We start from the raw sequence: 22,415 nt of genomic DNA on the forward strand, positions 1-22,415 counted from the left end.
TCAGCAAACAGGATCAGAGCCAATGATTGAAGTAAGAAAGCAAGGAAGGTGTGGAGAAGATAGGGTGAGAGGAGCCTGACGGGAGATGATTTCCTATCGGGTAGTTTCAGTTTTGGATAGGGAAATGGGTGGCGAAATCAAGGGTAGAGAAGGGGGAGGGAAGGGAAGATGGGTGGGAGAGAGGAAGCAATTGAAGTATGCACACAAATTCTTTATATGCCTAAATGGGACAGTACTATTAATGATATTATAGGGTGCAGTACTCCATATTTAATTTCCTAGGAGGACAACACTTGTAGTGCAACACCTTGTACAGATACAAGTACTATTATGCACTTGAGCCCGTGTGTATGCTGGCACTTGTAGAGACATCACGGTGGCTTAGTGGTTAGCACTTCTGCCTCACAGCACTGGCTTCATGAGTTCGATTTCGACCATGACCTTATTTGTGTGGAGTTTGTATGTTCTCACCGTGTTTGTGTGGGTTTCCTCCAGGTGCTCCAGTTTCTTCCCACACTCCAAAAACATACTAGTAGGTTAATTGGCTGCTATTAAAATTGACCTTTGTCTCTCTCAGTGTGTGTATGTTAGGGAATTTAGACTATAAGCTCCAATGGAGCAGTGACTGATGTGAGTGAGTTCTTTGTACAGTGCTGCAGAATTAGTGATGCTATATAAATAATTGATGATGAAGATTGCACTACAATTTAGTATTTGTATCCTGGTACCCACCGATCAGGGATCACATAATGGGCCTAGTGTTAATCAGCATTGTGCCCTTGTGCAATATAGAACAGTATTTCTTATTCTCTTTTTTTTCTTAGTAAATCTATTTCATAGTCCCACACAAATTCCCCTTCTATATTGTGAGAAAATGAAACAGCTATGGGAACTTTGTTGAATAATCCTTATTGAACAAAAGATTCTGTTACAAACAGTTATGTTTTAGTATAACTTAAACTTCTCAGTTGTGTACCTTGTTTTCCATTTCCCTGTGTTATTACTAGTAGCAGGGAATAATACACACTTAACAAAATTACTTTTCCATTTTTGGCTCATTCCAAGAAGTACTTCAGCAGGCTGCATTTTCAAAGCTGTTCTGACATCTAGAACGATAGTCGAGATAATCAGTGACCTGAATTTCTACCCGTTCTTTATTTAGCTGGAAACAAGTCCGGTTCACAAGTGGCTAGGGAGGTACATTGTTGAACTCATGTGCTACAGATCAAATTAAAGATGATAGCAGCAATTTGTCTAATCTTGTCATGAAAGCACTTCCAGTAAGTACACCTGAACTATGTAAGGTTTGGATAAAAGACTTATAGCTTTGTAGAGTTCCAGCAAATAGTGATAGTGGCTGTTCCAATTATTTGGTAAACATAACAGCTCAATATTTATATATTTCAACATGTCCCTCATACCAAAATAGGTGAGCTGAGCGGTAAGGGTGAAAATAGTGCTATGATGTCAAAGACACATTAAAACAAAGTGGTTACTACTATTAGTGAAAGCCTGGATTGTAGCATAGAAACAGTTTTAAGAATTGAAATTTGTCAGCTGACTGGGGTTATTTTTGATGAGCAAGTGAATTAAAAAAGTGTATTGTCTTTTTCTATATCACACCTGCTTTTGTTCTTAGTTCACTATTGTGCACTGGACTGGAAGGTACACATTTGCAAGCTCAATATATATGCGCTTCATAATACACTATAGATGCGAAGGTGCAGCACGGTGGCTCAGTGGTTAGCACTTCCTCCTTACAGCACTGGGGTCATGAGTTAAATTCCTGACCAGGCCTTAACTGTGTGGAGTTTGTATGTTCTCCCTGTGTTTGCGTGGGTTTCCTCCGGGTGGTCCGGTTTCCTACCACACTCCAAAAAACATACTGGTTGGTTAATTGCCTGCTAACAAATTACCCTAGTCTGTGTCTGTGTCTGTGTGTGTGTGTGTGTGTGTGTGTGTGTGTGTGTGTTAGGCAATTTAGACTGTAAGCCCCAATGGGACAAGAACTGATGTGAGTGAGTTCTCTGTATAGTGCTGCGGAATTAGTGGCGCTATATAAATAAATGTATAAATAAATGATGATGATGAAAGACATGTCTCAGCAATGCTTACCTGTGTTCATTTAGCTCACCCACTTTATTGAGTAAACCTTACTACTTATGTTTACCTGCTTTATTCACTCTAAATTTCTTATTAGCCATCTTAGAGAAACTAGAGAAGTGAAGGATGGAAAGATATGTGTTCTGGGTTTCTGTAAAGTACATTTTTTAACTGTATCATTTGTACCAGCTACAGGGCAGGTGTAATTTCCAACTGATAGTGATGACTGTCACATCATCGTCTTTGTATTAAAAACATAGTGTATGCATGCCATTAGATAGCAAAGAACATCTGTATGCAAGTGATAGAGAATATAAAAGCGCATTGTATGTACAACACGCATTAAGAACACCCTGATTTATGCATTTAATATAAAAACAAATATGTTTTTAACATATATTTTTTATTACTGATTATCGTATTATGAGTTAATTTATTTTATAGAATTTTTATTTTTTAAAGAGCATACATACACCCAGATCAGTGCTGTAACTAGACATTTTGGTGTCCTGGGCGAGACAGGGCACCGGCGCCCCCCATATAAGTGGGAGTGGCATTTGCCAAGTGGGTATGGCCAACCTAATGTGGGTGTGGCTAGCACTTTACTGAAAGAATTCATGTATATATATATATATATATATTTATAAATATATATACACACACACACACACACATATACACACACACAGTAGTGGGATTCCAATAAATTAACAACTGGCTCTGTGCCCTGATGACTATTTAAAGTATGCCAAAAATATATAGTGATAGATATTCTAATATTTTATGCACGTAATAGTCAAGTAATAATTGTGATACTAAATTGTGTGTTTTATTTGTATAATGGGTTGAAGTAACTGAAATACTGCAGTATGTGTAGGTTGAAGTGACTTAAATATATTGTGAAAAAAAATTGTGATGTGTTATTCTTATCTTTCAAACAAGCATTGGTGGGAGATGGAGTTGAAATCCATTGAATATTCAGAATTTGCTTCATATAATAAAAAAAAGGAGAGAGAGAGAAAGAGAGAGAGAGAGATAGATCCCAAAATAATGTTATTTACCTTCCATATGAGGACCTGCAGACACGCGAGGGGACAAACAGCAGAACTAGAAAGGAGTGCAGACACGACGCTGCGGTGCATGCCCCGGAGCCTATCAGTCAAGATGTGCCTCCTTTGACTTCTGCAGTGGAACGCATGTGCCTTCCACAGACAGGAAGTTCGGTATTTGGAATGCAAATGCCGAACTTGCGGAAGTCAAAGGCTTTTCTTTTCACTGACAACAGAGCTAGGTAGCGGGCGGCTGCTGCGCCCCTTTGGGCTTGCACCCTGGGCGACGGCACCGCCCGCACCACCCTAGTTGCGGCTCTGACCCAGATTCAATTTGAAACGCATCTTGAGATCCGCTTGGATTTGAATATGATTGGAAGTATGCTCAAGTTGTGTGCTCGTTTTTGCTTGCAGGTTGTGTGCGAACATGAATCAGGCCCCCAATGTCAGTACCTGCAATGATTGCTAATTGAAAAAATTGGAAAATTTAGGCCATGCAGCAATCTACCTAAAATATGCTTTAGTCCCCCCGAGTAGTCCAGACCGCACCCATTGATGCACATTTTGCCTGCCAGAAATTATGTTGATCTTAGGAAAATTGCATTGTGTGACTGTGTGTATAGCATGTGCAATCAGTATCATATTTTCAATTCCCACTAATGTACACAGCATCCTGCATAAAATATGAAGGCAAACTATACAATATGCCTGTATCATGCATGATAGTACAAATACATCAATGTGTATTGCATTAGTTTTAATTCTCTAAAAAGAGTGGATAGCAAGCTTAAAAAGAGAAATAACCAAAAATGAGAGAAAAGCAAATTAAACTCATCAGTGATTTATGAACTGTACTTAATGTGTCCTTTCCAGCTATTTATAATTTAACTGGGTATTTTCAGGGAAAGACACTCTGTATTTTAACACACTCTGGTCCCATGGGCTTGGGCATTTGAGAATGGTCTCTGCAGAAATGAATGTTTATAAAAAGACATCAATTACAAGCCATTTTAGGGGGTTTTAAATGTAATCCAGCAGTGCTTCCTAACTAAATGATTTGTGAGAAATGATCTCCAGTGAATTAATGGAGCAGAGCGAAAAGAGCTCACTATGATCCTGACTTAATGACTTAAGAAGATCAAATTAATTACACGTGTCTGTAGAGAGTTTAGGAGGAAGCAGATCTTTGTTATCACTTCATTTAACGCCATACTAGTCATCATTGTCCCTCTGTTTAGTGCACTGTATTTATAAAGGCATTCTGTAATGAGTGCCCTTGCAAATAGTGATTTACTAACAATTCAATAATTCCGGATTACACTGTTAATAGACCTAACTCTTCCACTGCCACACATTTGTGTGTTCATTTTGCTTCTCAGGTAATCACAACATTTGTAACATTTTTAAATTTGTAAAATGATTACTCTTTGACGTTATGCTGGTAAAATTAAAGTGAATTTTACATTGTTTTCTTTAAGGACAGAAATGGCTTTTTATTGGCTTCATTCTTGAGTAAATATATACTATGATTTTTTTCCTTTATAAGCATTATATATGAAAAACAGGGGAAACTATACCATACTATACTATAAAATAGTTGTATATGTGAGTGACATCTATAGCCTATGTTAGAGCGTGTTAACTCATGTACTAATACTAGGTTCAGTGTGGGAAACCTGTTCCATGTTTTCTAAGACTGAGAATCAATCCCTCCCCTAATACATTATTATGTTGTATACAAATAGCATAATTCAGTCAGACACACAAGGGAGAATAATGTCTGTATGGAAAATAATTCATGCGAGTAGAGGGACGCTAATTAATTTAATTAATTGATCTAATTTAGCCACAATGCTAACTAATGAAGTACTGTCAGCTGGAGGTGAACCCGCAAGCAGATATTTACAAGCATCTAGACCAGGGGTGAGTAACCCTCGGCACGCGTGCCAGACATGGCACGTGGACCACTTCTGTCTGGCACACCGAGCTTTGCTGCTGTAAACGAAAACAGCCGAGGATGGCTGAAACAGAGCTGCTGCGCATGCCCAGCAGTTTCAGTCATCTTCAGCTGCTTAAGTGAAGCAGCTCCTGTGGAACGGAAGATCGGTATCTAAGGTAAGTATGTGGCACAATGACTGGAGACATAACTACAAGGTCCAACATGACTGGGGGCATAACTAAGAGGCACAATATGTCTGGGGGCATAACTAAGAGGCACAATATGACTGGGGGCATAACTAAGAGGCACAACATGACTGGTGGCAGAACTAAGAGGCACAACATGACTGGTGGCATAACTAAGGGGCACAGCATGACTGGGGGCATAACTAAGAGGCACAACATGACTGGTGGCATAACTAAGAGGCACAATATGACTGGGGGCATAACTAAGAGGCACAACATGACTGGTGGTATAACTAAGGGGCACAACATGACTGGTGGCATAACTAAGGGGCACAACATGACTGGTGGCATAACTAAGGGGCACAGCATGACTGGTGGCATAACTAAGGGGCACAGCATGACTGGTGGCATAACTAAGGGGCACAACATGACTGGGAGCATAACTAAAAGGCATAATATGTCTGGGGGCATAACTAAGAGGCACAATATGACTGGAGGCATAACTAAGAGGCACAACATGACTGGTGGCATAACTAAGAGGCAGAATATGACTGGGAGCATAACTAAGAGTAAGAGTAAGAGTATGACTAGGGACACAATTATAATCTGGATAATCTGGGGTACAACTGTGTGGCATAACATGAACATTTATTTGTTGGTCCCATTACTATTATTACCATGGTGATTGAGATATATATATATATATATATATATATATATATATATCTATGTATATATATATATATATATATATACATATATGTATGTATATATATATATATATATATATATATATATATATAACTGGCACACCTGGGCATGAAGTGCAGTAACCTGTTTTCTGAGGCTGGGATCAGGAGGAAGAGTTAACAGGCTGTTTGGGTCCTAGGACTACATATATGACTTGAGTTGATTAAATAGTGAGCTTTTATGGGTTCGTATCTTAGGTGTGTTTGGAAAAGGTGAAAGCATCTATTCAATCTAAACTGGCTATACAAGTTCATGCAGTAGACAAAGGTAATGTGGAGATGCTCAAAGTTGTGACAGAGTGTTCCTGCAATATAATTTTTGGGTTACACTTTTTCTTTGCCATTTTGCATGAGCAAAAAATTGCAAATTGTGTGCATAAAACCCTACATTGCTAATTATGTTGTTCAAAAATAGAAGTGACAATGAAGCAAAGAAAAGTAGTGCTAATGCATCCTCATCCAAGGCACATAAAAAGTGTTGCAAAAAAATGCCTTCCCCATAACCTACCTCTGATAATCCCATATCCTGTCCCCACAGAATGAACATTATACTGTGAATAAAAGTGTAATTTATCATAGGCTAAGTGAATATGACAAACGCAATACCAAACAATGCTACAACTGCTAGTTCTCCATCACCTACAACCTTAAAAACAAGCACTTGTTTGGAAACAAGTTGTTTGGAACGAGTGACATGGATAACATGACAATAGTCAAGTGTGTAGTATGTGTAGAAAAATTCAGTCAAGGTCAACATGCATGAAAGCTTGGAATGTTGGCTCTGATCCAACATATTGAATATCTTCTTAGTCTCTTTTGGGAGAAACATGTAAGACCTGACAAGCCAGGTGCCAGTTCCAAAAATATAAAATGAATGCGCTAATTGTACATTTAGCTTTGTTGTCCTTCCTGGTTGTAATTATGTATATGTTGATCTTTCTGATGCTGAAGCTGCTCCTGTTGACATTTGTGAAATACAAACTGCATTATCAATCATCATCTCTTAATGCCTGTAATAATCATCATCATCATCATCATCATTTATTTATTTATATAGCGCCACTAATTCCGCAGCGCTGTACAGAGAACTCATTCACATCAGTCCCTGCCCCATTGGAGCTTACAGTCTAAATTCCCTAATATAGACACACGCTCACACACAGACAGACAGAGAGGGAGACAGACAGAGAGATAGACAGAGAGGGAGAGACTAGGGTCAATTTTTTGATAGCAGCCAATTAATGTACCAGTATGTTTTTAGAGTGTGGGAGGAAACCGGAGCACCTGGAGGAAACCCACGCAAACACAGGGAGAACATACAAACTCCACACAGATAAGGCCATTGTCAGGAATCGAACTCATAACCCCAGTGCTGTGAGCCAGAAGTGCTAACCACCAGGCCACTGTGCTGCCCCTCATAAATATTTGTTCTTAAAAAGGCCATCTCTATTGTGGGCACTCCTTAATCTGAAATAGAGGTCCATGAAGCATATTAAATGCTCAGCAAATTGTTTTAATCATTGTGGTTTAAAAAATACCAAAACAAAAATGTCTTTTGTGATGAAGGGAACTAGTGTCTAACATCAAGTCTATTCTAGAATGTCAGAACATCTGTTTCCTTAGAAAATTACACAAATATATGAAGTTAATACCTCTAATAATGCCATTGGAAAATTACAAATCAACCACAGCTGTGGCCACCAACTATGACTACTGGATGTATTAGACAGACACAAAAGGCACAGCCAACACATCTGCCCTGAAAAGCAGGTTGGGTATCTTAGATCAACGATGTAAGCGCTGACATAGGGTACCCCGACATGATGACACCTAATCTGTAATTCCCGACAGACTGCTAATACTAACTGCTTGAAAAACAGACAACAAACAATTGCGAGCAATAAAGAGCCAGGCACGAATCATAGTGTCGCCCTTTAAAGTGACATCATTGTAGGCTGCTGGGGTCTTTATTAGTTGGAATTGTTTCATGTGTGTGTTTCAAGCAGTCACTATTAGCAGTCTATTGGGAATTATCGCTTCAGTGCCATCATGCCGGGGTATCCTATGTCGGCGCTTACATCGTCGGTGTAATGATTACCACCACTGAAAAGCATCCTTAGCAAAAATTATAGCTTTAGAAATATAACCTTTTCAGTTTGTTGAATCTACATAATTTAAGGAATTAATGGCTTGTGCACAACCAATATAGCAAGTACCTAGTTGCTATTATTTTTATAAATATAGCTGTAACTGTTTTATACGCTGACCCTAAAAAATCTCTAAACTTTACATTTTAAGCCCACTCTGTATTTTTAACTAAATGTGTTGTGTTGCCTGCTTCTCTCAATGAGATTGTAGAGGGATAATAATAAGTGAGCAGGGATAAATAATAATAAGTTGAGAGCTGGGATTCCATATATTGCAGAAAATTGAAGCAAATTGTGATGTACAAGAAGAATGTAAAAATCTATTTTTGACTCAAGTCACAAACTGTAATCTGAAATTTTCCCAAAATGTGCAACCAGAATTTTCTTGGCTTTATACCACCACCTCAGTGTGTAAGTATGGTAATGCCCACTTTTTAACTGAGTAGAATGGCTACAAAAGTTTTGAGAACTATTGAGCTTGGTTGGAGGTGTAGAGAAAAAATTAAAATTAGAGCTAGTTCCTTGTTGTGGTGTTTTTTTTGTTTCTTTAATTTTACCCCAATACATAGAAAATAACAGTGGCACTAATATGAGAACTCCAGAGTCTGATAACAAAAACTGAAATGGAAATGACAGTGCTATGGTTTCTTTACCATGGCTCTGAGAACTAAAATGCTGGCCCTTTGCCAAATAAGGATTTTTAATGCAACATTTCAGTAGCCGATCCATATGCAAATAAAATATGTCAACTGTGAGCAAATGCATTATCTCCTTCTATGATCTCTGCTGCCAGTGGTCCACGAGAAGTAATTTTGATAACCACTGATTTAGTGCATACTAATAGCACTGAATTATGCTTTGCGGTTTCAAGCTTTATTTTACTTTTTTTTTAATGGGTAAAAATATTTTGTGCATTGATAGTTTCTATTTTATATGAGTACCTACAAAACATTTCTTTCTGTCCCTGAATTATAATACCCTTATCAAAGAATACCCAGGTTAATAATAATTTCATTAATCACACAGTTCACATTAAACACATTTGTCAGAAGCTAAGCAGTGTAGAACTACATTTCCCAGTATCCTGCTTAAAAATATCTCACAACTGGCAGATGTGGGATGTTCACTGAGCTTTATTTACCAGCACATAGGCAAATATATGTTTATGAGCAGGTCTGTCATGTTTATGAGCAGGACTAACATGTTTTGTTACCACTAGAATATTTTAAATATTTTACTTTAGAATGGTTTTTCCATCCTGTCACCATAAACCCAGTCACTGTATATTTCTGGAGACAGCAAGACATGATTTCCCAAATGCCAATCACATGCTTTTCCCATGACACTATTGTGGACTGACTACTATAAAATACAATGTTTAAGGTATAACCCACTTGCCAATATTGAGGTGTTGTCCCCCGGGAGAGGTGCGTGGTGGGAGGGCAGGATGGGGCAGGTTGCGGAAAATCGTGTCATTTTGGCTCAGCCCCCATGACAAAAGCGACATTTTGCAGGGGGCGGGGCCAAAATAGTGAGATTTCTTGTGAATCGTGTCATTGAGGCTCACATCCTGCCCACTTCCTAGTGAAGTGGGCGGGACGAGGGAGAATTGCCTGCTCTCCTGGGAGTCCAGGAGACCTACTTGAAATTCGGGAGTCTCCCGGAATCTCAGGAGAGTGGGCTAGTATGGGGTAGAATAAGTATTTAATTTCCTAGAATTCAAATTTCTGGGGTACCTTGATTAAATGGGTTGTCCAAATTCAATTAATTTAATTCAAATATACATCTTGAAGCAGTTGAATGTGTCAATATGCATAATTTTGTGTCGTGTAGCTAATGAATTGTTTCTGATTGCTGTGTAAATTTCGATGACTCATACAGCTTTTAGAGGGGTTTTAGGCAACTCTCCTGAAAAGAGTAATTTCCCTTCCCTTCTTTGGTGACTTCTTTTTAACTTTGATAAAAGATGCCCAAAACTTTTGGACAGAATCACAATTCAATCAGATTTCAACAGTTCAATGGCGATGAACATGTTCATAGTGCAATCGCCAATTAACCTTGATTAGAATTAGTGTTTCAAAATTTGACGCTTGCATTCACCTTTCATAATTTGTGTTCACGATCACGTTTGAGTTTAACCATTCACGTTTGCCATTTTCATTTGAAATTCACCTTCTGCTCATGTTTCGTTCAGCTCACACAAGTGCAACCTGGCTAGAAAATGCTCAAACATGCTCAACCATAGTCTAACCTTCTTGAACATAGTTAAAGCTGTTCTACTTTCTCAAATGCAGCTTAAATATTTTAATCAAACTAAAATTCTTGAAAATTTTCTAATAATTTTATTGATTCAAGGAACCGGTTAAAGAAACGATAAGCAGCCAATTCAAGCATCTATAATTTTTATATTGGATAGAGATATCTTCTCACCATCTTGGCTAGCAAGCTATAACTTATTGTATGGGCTGATGCTTTTCTAATCTCATAATTTGAAAAGAAGGTTTATTGCAAAGATAAAATGTGTCTCCTTGGTATTAAGAGCCACATGTAATTCCTTTGGAAAATATCATGTTTCTCGCCAATGAGTAAAACTTTCACAGCTCAGTTTGTAGGATGATAAGTGTTTTGGGACCAATATTTTTAATGATTCAAACAAAATAAAAAGTTTACAAATAAATTTTAAGACCATATTTTATAATGTGCTTTATTCACTTTATATTTAGTGTTGACACATTTTAAATGGCAAGTTTGTCCCAAATTCTCAGTTTTTCAGCATAATCTTCACAAATTAATTCACAAGCCACCAAAAACATCTCTACTTTTATTAGTAAGCAATCCAATGGTAAATGTAATCCTGACTTCTTAAGTTTTGACAATTAAGTTACATTAGTTACAGTGTTACTTAAACAATGAAATATTATACTAGCATATATAGTTTATTGTCTCTGTATGATTGTGAATGTTTAAGTTTCATGTTTAATAATTCTTCAATCTGATGTTGTGGAAATCAAATTAACTAACAATGAGAACTTAAACAGTACATGAATAATTTATTAAATTGATTTGTTATAAGCAGATGTATAGACGGTTGACAAGTGGTTTTGAAGGTCTTGAAGGACATTCGTCACATACATATAGATGGAAACCTGGTGATAAAGATCATTTTATCAACTTTTCACAAATAGCTCTTGGGATTGTCAATTCCTGTTGAGACTAGAAGACCCAAAATTCAAATTGTATTCTTCTCTTTTGTATTTTAATGTATGCATTGAAGACATGGAACATACCGCTATAGTCACAAATTGATAAATGATTACCATTTACCATAGTTCATGAAAATATGTATTGTAACTGTTTAACATAGAGGGCACTACATTTATAATATGTTTAATATGATTATTTGTTTATTTATTTATGGCATAATGTAACGTATCCAAGTCTTATTGTAACTAATACCTCATGTTTTCATTTTGCTAGACACACACAGATATGCAATGTAAAGGATAAGCGCTGACAACTGTCTTTTTGTTTTGTATACATATATGGGCATTTATATTGCCACGCAGCTGGTACCATATACAATATGGGATATATCGAGCGCGGGCTTATTGCCAAGCAGCTGGCACCATATATAATGTGGGATATACCGAGCGTGGGCTTGTTTTTTCTCTGGTTTTGTTTCAAAATATTGCCTTATTGTCATAGCAGCTGTCCATCAAGCCTATTTAAGGCACATTTGGGTGTGGCTCACAAGCCAGCCTTTGCTAGATGTAAACCCCTATACCTGGGAGGTGAGTGCATCTGATTTGAAACTTAATTTTAATGGTGTTTAAAGCATATAGGTCAGTGTAGGACCTGCATATAATGAGGTGCCCTTGAAGTTAGGATGCAGGCTTAAATGTTTTGATCAAAATATGAACTAATACCTCATGTTTTCATTTTGCTAGACACACACAGATATGCAGTGTAAAGGATAAGCGCTGACAACTGTCTTTTTGTTATTGTACCTGCCCAACCACTGCAAGGCAGTTTAGGGCATTATGGTGGAAGAATATTAATGATGAATATATTGAACTTAAAATAAAGATTAGACTGTAAAGCCACAAGACAAACCATGGAGTTATATATTAGTAATACGGCATAATATTGAAGTAATAATATATAACTCTCCAGTTTGTCTTGTAGCTATACAGTCGGATCTGTTTTTTTATTCCTCTATATTCACCATATCTTTCACTTCAATTTTAGAATCTTATACTTTTTAACAAAATAAATACACCATAAAATACAAAAAATAAGTTATAAGACACAGATGGGTTCTGTTGATGACAAATAATTTTAAATAATGATGATAATAAAGATTTGATAATTTTATTGTGATTCATTCTGTTGGGGTACTCTACTTTTTGAATATTCTAATCTTTAAGTTATTTGTTAGTCTAGTGCTAATGTTTAGGAGCACCCCCTCTTATAGGGAGAAGTGGTAGAATAGCAAATAACAAGTACATATAAGTACATATAATTAACCATTAGATCACTGGTTATAGACTTAAGGAGAAACTTTGAGGAGTTACTGCTACACTAGGATGTGGAGTATTTACAAACTTCATTCTAATAGCTTAGTAGAGGGACACAAAGGTATGTAGTATTTACAAATGTAAGTCTAATAGCTCAATAGAAGGACAATGACCTGAAGCGGATAGGGGTTCAAAATACTGATTATTCTCTGGATAATGCATGGGTGTGAGGTAAAAGTAAAGAGTAAAAGTAAAAGTAAAGAGAAATTTGGCTCAACTCATAGCACTACATAAAGTACATATTACCATAATGCTTGTATGATTAGAGTATGAGTCTAAATTATTTCATAATGCTTTAAAAGAATGCAAAGCGATGGATGCCACATTGAAGGTCACTCCATCTAATTGTTATAAACTAACAGCTGCATAACATTAATTTAATATGAACTATTTAATCACAAATTTGCTTGCTTTATTAAGATAATAACATTTCTTTGCTATCATTCATGTGTCCCATGCATTCTTGAAGCAAATGGAAAGAAAGATTGTGTGAATTTGACATAATTTAATTTTCTTACTTTACTATGACCGGACACTTTTATGAAGCATCCTCTTTCTACCCTTACATTAACGAGTTGTATAAAATTGAAATATATGGTCAAAAAGGAAGTGTAACTCTTATACTAAAATAAATGTGAATTAATAGGAGGAAGCTAAGAACATATTGTAAGATCTTGAAGAAAAATTGATCATTGGCAAAATGTACGCATGTTTTAGTTGTGCAAATATAGATGCACTGTGATATATTGCCACACTCAATATATTGGCTCACCAATTATTACCAATTAACTAGATCAGTATCATACTTTTTATTTGAAATGAGTGAGTGTAGCTGTAACATGTGTGCAGCAGAATGTGTGACATATCCAGCTATTGTACACCTATATGTTTGTATATATGTGTGCAATGTGGTTACAATGCACAAATATCCTTTGTTGTGTATTGTAAATGACAATGGATCTGTTTCATGTAATAAAATATTATGATTTTATGTGGGTTCTGTTATTAAAATGTACACGCTAGTGGCATTTTTTCCAAATCACCTTTAAGGGAGAATATGTTTGAACAAGTGCCACACTACAGTGTTTGAAAAAAGGAACCTCAAAGATGAAGGCCAGGTTTGAAGCACAGTTTCATTAATACTGGATGGCAGGAAAGCAGTCAAGTCCCAGATAATGAGGAAGGAGTTGCATTTTTTTTAAAAGCTATCTAGTGACAGGAAAAACAAAAATGACATTCAGCTGACGAATAAGCCAAGTTTGACCTAGCCTTATGACCCCTGACAATCAATCTTACCTGCTACTTCATAAAGAATTATAGCTGTGTCACTTACATTTGACTCCGAAATTTTACAATTCCCATTTTGTGCTTCTTTATCCTATTTAATACATGGCCTAAGAAGATAAATGTCAGTGAGCAGCAGATTGCACAGAACACAGGCTTCACATGAAAGTAAGAGAACAAGGGTTGAATATGTACACTTAATATTCTATTGTCCATAATATTTTAGCCTGTCTGATGAGTAGATAGGAAAAAGATGACTGGCGTAAGTTTTGTTTCCTATTCTTCTGTTCACTATATGTTACCACATGCCGCTTACTGAGAACAATCATCTGCAACATACACAATAAATTGACACATTACCACTTCTCACTCCACATTGACTTCATACATGAAATATTTCAAAGTGTCATTATAAAAAAAACAGAATTTCTCAACAATAGTAAATGGAGCTGTGACTGACTGGTCCTTTAATTGCAAACTGTACATAGATTCTGTATATTGATGGTATATAAAGTTATATAGACTAACACTATCTATCGAAAGCCTTTAGGCTGTAAATAAACATCTGCATAGATAAAAAGAACATATTAAATATAGTAGACTCTAAGAATAAATACTATGAATCAATGCTGTTTCAGTAGTATTATCAACATGTTGCAGTTACCATAAATAAAATGATCCTGTTTTGATTATCAGGATGAGATTGGCACTGGTGTTAAGATGCCTACTGACAGGAAGAATTAACTGCTTCGCCCGAGCTTTGCATGGCTGGATTTCTCCATTTTGGCCCTATGGGGCACAATTAGTGCAGTCTGACGAAGATCACATATGCACAGTGCCGGATTAACCCGAGGTCTAACTGGGCTACAGCCCAGGGGCCTCGGGCATCCAGGGGGCCCTTGAAAGTGCTCAGCAGCATTATTGATCGGTCGGGGGAGGGTGGGGGCGGCTCGGCTCACAGGGGGGCCACACGGGGGGGGGGGTGTCTCGGATCAGATCAGCCTAGTTGGCCTTAAGAATTGAAGCGTATATGAGGCTGTACCTACCAAGAGACACATTTGCCAAGAGATGCCCAGCAATTTTTTTATTTTAACTTGTGATTAACAAAATTATGCTTAAACTTTAAATCCCTGTGAGATTTGTTTTTTCCCATACCATATAATTTCATCTCCCGAAATAGCAAAGCAGTGGAGGTCAATGTTGTAACTTGAAGACTTCCCCAGACTCACAACCTCAAGCTACTACCTTGTAAATTTGTTTTATAAGATGATACTAGCAGTCAGCACCACACACATTGATTAAACCAGGAAGCAGTATCCTACAGTAGCAGTCAGTGCTCCACACATTGTACTTTATAAACTTGATGTGTTCTAGGAAAGGTGTCATTGAGCTGCTGTAAATCTTTTTCAGGAACATATCCCAGATTTTAAGCAGTGGTTCAAACACAATGGGATCCCACCACCTCCAGAGCATACTGTATCTTGACTATAATTTTCTCTGTAAACCAAAGTCCATGCTCCCATACTGAGAAGTTCCACAAGAAGATCAGTCTCCAACAATGTTACTGTCCTGGTAATATACAAAGTAATGGTATAGAAATGTCTTGCTATTACCAGTGGCTGCAGTCAACAGATAAGTAAAGAACTGCAAACACCCTGCTAACATGAATAACCTTCCTTTGCAGTTAATTGATGTTCAACTTGGGATGAGGGATATTGGTGTTATTGCTCTTTGAGGTGTCCAGTTTTCGTTATTTTTTTTATTGTTTTGGAAGGTTGACTTTATACCCTGAAGCTGTCTTTATTGTGCTACAGTTCAGAAGCTCCTGAGCTGACCACAGGGAATTTTCCTAACCTTTATAAAGAAAATATTTTTAGTGACTTTGTTTGAGGCTTGGAAATGCCCGCAGTGTTGTAGCAAGAAAAGAAATTAGATCGAAACATATTGCTGGATATATGTTTCTCACATATAGAATTTGGAAGTCACTGGCATTTTTTTTTGTATTGAAGTCTAGTGTGGCCATATATCCCGTTGTCACTGAGAGAATACTATAAATTAATACACTTTTTTATTTCAGGAAACCATGTTAATGTTAATAAAAAAATGTGTTTATATTGTATCATGTTTGCATTATTAGTATTTTAACATAAGTATGGCAAATTAAAAAAATGTTTATTTCATTTTTTATTCTTGCCTCTTTTAGAAAGTTTAAAAAATCAATAAAATAGAAGCACAGCATAAATATGCACAAAATATTATCAATGCAATCATGTTTGAGTATGACTTAATGGTAATATTTAGAGACTGAATGGTATGATGAAAACTTGCATACATGCACTTGCTTTAGCACATTGAGTACACTTAGATTGACATATCCAAAGTCAATGAAATCATACCTCCTAACTGTCAAAGCCTGATTTGAGGGCACTGTCCCACTGTCCCAAAAGTTGACACCTTTCTTGAAGTTAGGATGTATTATTTGTTGGATGAATCGTTTGACTTGAAGGCTTTGGGTTTATCCAAGTTCAGTAAAAATTCCATAAAGTAAACATAAATAATCAAAGCAATTCTTCCCCTAATTCATGTTTGTGAAATCCTAAAAGTAGCAAAATAACATAAGTCAATGATATATACATGCTCCATAAGGAACATATGGGGGTGATGTACCTCTCCCAGGAATCAATATAATTAAACATATGTTTTTATATGTATATGTGCAGAAAATTATAATTTTTTGGGGGAAATATCCATATTTCTGCTATGTTCAAGAAGAGGGTTACAGTATGTATTTAAGAACTTATTATTAGAATTAATCTCGGAAAACAGGACAATAAATCTGTTGTAAAAGGATCAGCATACCAGCGTACCTCTTTTAGTGATGTCATAGAAGAGGGGGTGTTGTGCAAGAAAGAAAAAAGTTTTTAAAAGGCATTGCAATATATTGAACGGTTTTTGTGGTCAGTCTCCAACTGAGAATTTGTTCAAAAATGTAGCCTCCCCCTTAGCGGCAGATTACATAAAGAATAATGTGAGTGTAGCTCTTCTGTTTCTGTGTTTTAGTTCTGTTGTATTTTAATGACATTCTGTCTTTGTGTTCTTAACAAATTCATGTGTCAGATAGGCTTTGTATTTATAATGTTGTATTATCGCAGGATATGATTTGGTTTACAGTAACCCTGGTTAAATGAAATAGTGAATGCATTTTCGGATAAGTCTGGGAATAATTTAAAGCTTCCTAATAGTAATTCCTGTTTAATAGTGAGAGTAAGGTAGATTTTGTAGGTTTGATTTAATTTAAGACAGATAAGGTGGTTTTGTATTGATTAATCCTTTCACCCCCACATGTCATGCACGCACAGATGGGTCTGGTCATGTCATGACTCTACCCCCACACCCATACCCCTCTATGACATTTATGACATTTCAGCTACCTTCTTGTATTTAAAGATCCACATTTATGATAGAGTTCTGATTTGGGTGAATAAGCGCAAATACATTTTATGGGGTTTCATACTATAATGAATTATGTACAAGCAAGACCTAATTATGTACACTGCCAAAACCTTGTTTAAGATTTCCAGTTTCTTTACATAAGGGTCTATTTACCAACTAGTGTTAGGCCTTTTTTCTGAAGAAAATTATTGTTTTCGTCAAAGATAAGCTTACTTTTTGCTTCACTCAATTTATCAATGGGTTAATGCCGATAATAGCACTGCTATCTCCATTATTAATCCAGTTTTTGCTATTTACCTAGCTTAAAAAAGTTAAACTTGTAGGGCCTGATTTATTAATGAAAGAAAGCAAAAAAAAAAAAAGGAGTAACTTTGCACCTTGGCAAAGTCATGTTGATTTTGGGGAGGTAAATTTAGAATGTGGGGACCGATTATATATAGTTGGGGTAGGGCATGCCTAGATCAACTTTAAATTTCAATGTATAAATAAAGCTAGTTTATTTAAAGTATTTGTGTGCTACATGAAAAAAAAGCCAGTATTTAACTTGTGTGTAAAATAATAAACTAATTTGCACCCCTTGCACTGTAACATGGTTTGTCCAGGAGAAAATGTACTTTTTTTTTTAACCTTACGTTCCTTAATGAATCAGGCCCGTAGTCTCTACAGGTGAAAAAACTTGCTGGAACACTTGTAATACTAAGTTGAGCAAACGCCGGAATCAGGAAATAAAGGATAAATATGCCCGATCGTAACAAAACCTATATGTGTTCACAACAGCATTTTCTATTTAAAGAAAAAAATACTGTCTTATCTGTGTATGACTTTATATGCTTTCTTTCCATTACTCTCTCTGCATTACTGTGGCTAGATTTTCTCAGACTCAAGTATCTGAATGAAAGTAGATAAACTATGTGTAACATATTGATATTGGAGGCCAGGAGACTGTGTCTAATTTGTAGACACTTTGGTTAGACAGCATCTATCCAGTCATGCACTCTCAAGTATACAGCAATGTAGGTTATAGCATCTAGCGGCTCGGTACTGTTATTGATACTGAGGCTGTAGTCTCGATTTGCTCATGTCCTGACCCATTTCAGCTTTGGTGCATAGTAGTATGGTGTGTAATCTATCTGTTAGGTGCAAGGAAGAAGCGCTAGTAACATGTTATCACACCTACTGAACTTTACAATAACTCATGCTGCATCTCTATGAATCTTTCAATCTTCCTTACATAGCAACTGAGAAAGATAAAAATTCCCCAAGGATTTTAATCAATCAAATCTATTTTCCAGGAACTACTGTATGCTTTAAAGAATTGTCATTGGAATTTTATGTCCATGGCAATAGCTCTGCTTTTCAGTATTGATAACTGCACAGCATCATTTTTCATTCTGTCTATTGAATAGAAATATCAGCACCAAAGTTTTATTATTTTTTTATGTTAATATTGAAGCAAAAAGAAACAAAACATCATAATGAAGCTGAGTAATCATGTTATAAAAAGGACTGCGTCATGCGAGGAGTAAATGCACCTGACCTGCAGCAATTTGGCACTGGAATTATGTTGAAAATGTTGCCAAGTATATCCTCATTTGTTAGAACATTTCCATTGTTTTAAAGGTTGACACTTATTTAGTTATTATAACTCAGGACATTAATGGAAAATTGGTGATGCCTTTAATTTAGGTGACATATAGTTAATCTTTCAGATTTAAAAAAAAAAACCCCAATGATTTCTGCGTGCTAAACTGTCCATTTTATAATATCATGCTAAACCAAGTAGGTGATGTATGGGCTAAGTACTGAATGAGTCCACTATTATGTAATGTGGTTAATGTCACCATTAGATAATGTCAATATCTGGGTCTTTTGTGCAGTAAAAAAAAAAACTTAGTTCCACCTTCAAGTATTTGCCAAGTCCATACTTTGAAGCTCATTTTAATATTTCCCTTGCAGAAATACATTTTGTATTTATGATTTAGGTACATAAAATATTTTGAAATTGTGACTTTAGAGTAATTTATAGGAACACCCTACTGTGTCCTGTACTATATATCATTGAAAGAAAAGAGTTTTGTCTGCAGAAGTTGGCACCTAATGGAAGGCACAAAGCGGTCATCAAAAGACAGGACAAACTTTTTTGCACTCAGTGTTTAAAGAAAAGTGCATACTACAAATTAGGGAAATGTATTTATTGTTTACAGTTTCAGTACATGTATCACTGAATGAATTAGTCTTATTCTCACAGTAGTACAAACAGCAAAAAAAAAATAGTCAAATTAACAAATGTAGAATTCACCACTTGGCAAATTTGTATGAGTTAGTTATTATGGATTCCTTCTGTAAGATTTAAAAATATGCTAAAGCAGCCTAAGGGGGATATTTACTAAACTACGGGTTTGAAAAAGTGGAGATGTTGCCCATAGCAACCAATCAGATTCTAGCTGTCATTTTGTAGAATACACTAAATAAATGAAAGCTAGATTCTGATTGGTTGCTATAGGCAACATCTCCATTTTTTCCAACCTGCAGTTTAGTAAATATACCCCTAAATATACAAAGATAAATAAAGTTAGTAGGTTTTCCAATAGTGTTACTGTGATAACAGCAGTGTGACTACCTAAAGAATGCTGAATTTTGACTCACACATCTACTAAGACTCTTGTAATCATTCAATCATATTAGTCCTGAATTAGTTTTATGAGCATTATATTCACTGAGCTGCTTTGATTCAACATATTTCTGTCTTTTTTTACATTGCTGGAATCTAAACACATTTGTTTGGTCAAGTTGCCATATCATAAGTAACAAAATGACTTAGAATTTATAGTGAGGTTTTTGCAACACAGCTGAATTCTGGCAATTTGAAGATACCACAAAGGCAGGGGTATGCCTAATTTATTGTAACTGCAATGAACTTAAGGTACCTTATCAATGTTTAGGATAAAATTGCCCATACAAGTATGATTGAACTATGTTGACTCTAAAAATATCTCAGTGACAAGTGTCAGTTAATTCATTATTTTTTCAGCTCTAAATTGGGTGTTATTTCTCTAGCCAAATTTAGTGTTATAATGCAATATTGATTAAAAACACCTTCAGACCATTATATACTGCATATACTGTAATTTTAAAGGTTAAACCCAAAGGCAAGTGCACTATTTTGAGACAGGGGATTCCAGATTTGCCTTTCACCAAATTATTCATATTATTTATGAATATTAGGAATTCATATTATAAACGTATTACTAATTTAACCAACATTATATATCAAACTGCCTTGCACAGAGGTGCCAGTACACTGGTTTGTGCAATAATAGAAAAGGATGCAACAGTTTTTTTATTTTTGAATCAGTATTTCTAGCTTAGAGGGGGGATTCTGGGCATCTGTACTCCAACATGGACCCTCACTCTTGCCTATGAAAACTAGTAAAGCATACCAAGCCCCTATGCAAGTCATGATTACCATTTGTTATATTAAAAAAACAATATTGCCATTACTAAAGTAATAAAAATATAACATGTCAAACTGATTAAAACTAATATCATAAAGCAAAATATTTATGGTGACTGAAAAGCACAGTCACACTAGAAAGTCATTATCTAATCATACAATTTGATCAAACAGCTTCCCTGACTCAGTCAGTTGACACATACATGCCTGTTTCCTGGAGGCATTGCACATTGTAGAATAAATTGCTGTTAGCTAAATTCATTACAAATGACCATGTAAATACATCACATTAAAGTCTAATATCAATTAGTAAAGCTTAATGCATTGAAATATGACAGTTTTCAACATTTAACATAATAATATCTTATCACATAGCCAGCCAGTTGTACAACTTGTATTGTTACCTACAACAATCTTTGTTTATTCATATTCTGAACATTTTACAAACTGATAGAAATACAATTATTGTATTGACTACTAGATGTACACATGTAAAACTAGAACCAAAAAAATAGATTCTTCAAGAGTTGCTTTATTGGAGCTATTTCAACCCAATTACAAAAAAAAACATTGCTATGTCCTAACAAATGAATGACAGTGGAAGGATATTTATTATGTCTGAACTCAATGGTACTAATTGGATATGTCTCCACTTTGTGCTTAACTATCCTTAGGATTGCTGCTCATTTCAGATGGCTTTGCAACATATTATTAAGCATAGTCACTGTCAGTCAGTAATCCCGACAATAGTTACACCGATTAGTATAAGTCTGACATTGAGAAAATATAAACATACCGTAATTTCCATACACAGTATCTCCGACATTTCTTATAGACAGCAGGTATAAATTGCGAGTGGGGAAAAGGCGGTGACCTGTAATCTCATCATTTACAATGGGCAGAGTGAGATTACCGGTTTTAGATTCACGTTTTGTGCATTTAGGTGTGCAAACATCCCCATGTAAAATCTGCCTAAATGCCATTTCCAAACCAGGTTTAAAAGACATCCTATTTTTATGCTGCAAAGGAAAGAAATGTCTCTAAGTCTGCCAGTCATTCCTCTTGATATAAATTAAATATCGGCATTGGACATCCAACACATTTATTTTGTACACTGGCCCTAGGCTAGTGTAAATGTTGTAAAAATGAATATGATAGAGCCTTATTAGCCTAGTATCGTAACAAAGTTGGACACATGTTACCATCCATTCATTTTATATTGCGTTGTGAAGTAATGAAGTAATACATGTGTGTGTAACAATATATCTAGAACAAATTTATATGGCCAAATCACATAATATTGTGATCAGATTAGGTGGACACCAGACACTGGATTAGAAAAATTCAGCAAGAAATTGTAGGTGCTGAAACTGACATTTGTGTTCCTTTGTAGAGTGTGACTGCCTTAGTACTGAAAAAACATTATTAGACAAAGTTATTAATCTTCAATATATTGTTGTTAAATATGGGCTGCT

At 35.9% G+C, this 22,415-nt stretch overlaps 1 protein-coding gene across 1 annotated transcript in view; it reads left to right on the plus strand.

The window, feature by feature from the left end:
• The window catches only part of POU6F2 (POU class 6 homeobox 2), a 227,367-nt gene that overhangs the window by 80,966 nt on the left and 123,986 nt on the right, over window positions 1-22,415 (plus strand). The gene's annotated exons all lie outside the window — the stretch shown is intronic.

The sequence above is a fragment of the Mixophyes fleayi genome, chromosome 5, assembly GCF_038048845.1.
Source record: "Mixophyes fleayi isolate aMixFle1 chromosome 5, aMixFle1.hap1, whole genome shotgun sequence".
Lineage (NCBI taxonomy): Eukaryota > Metazoa > Chordata > Amphibia > Anura > Limnodynastidae > Mixophyes > Mixophyes fleayi.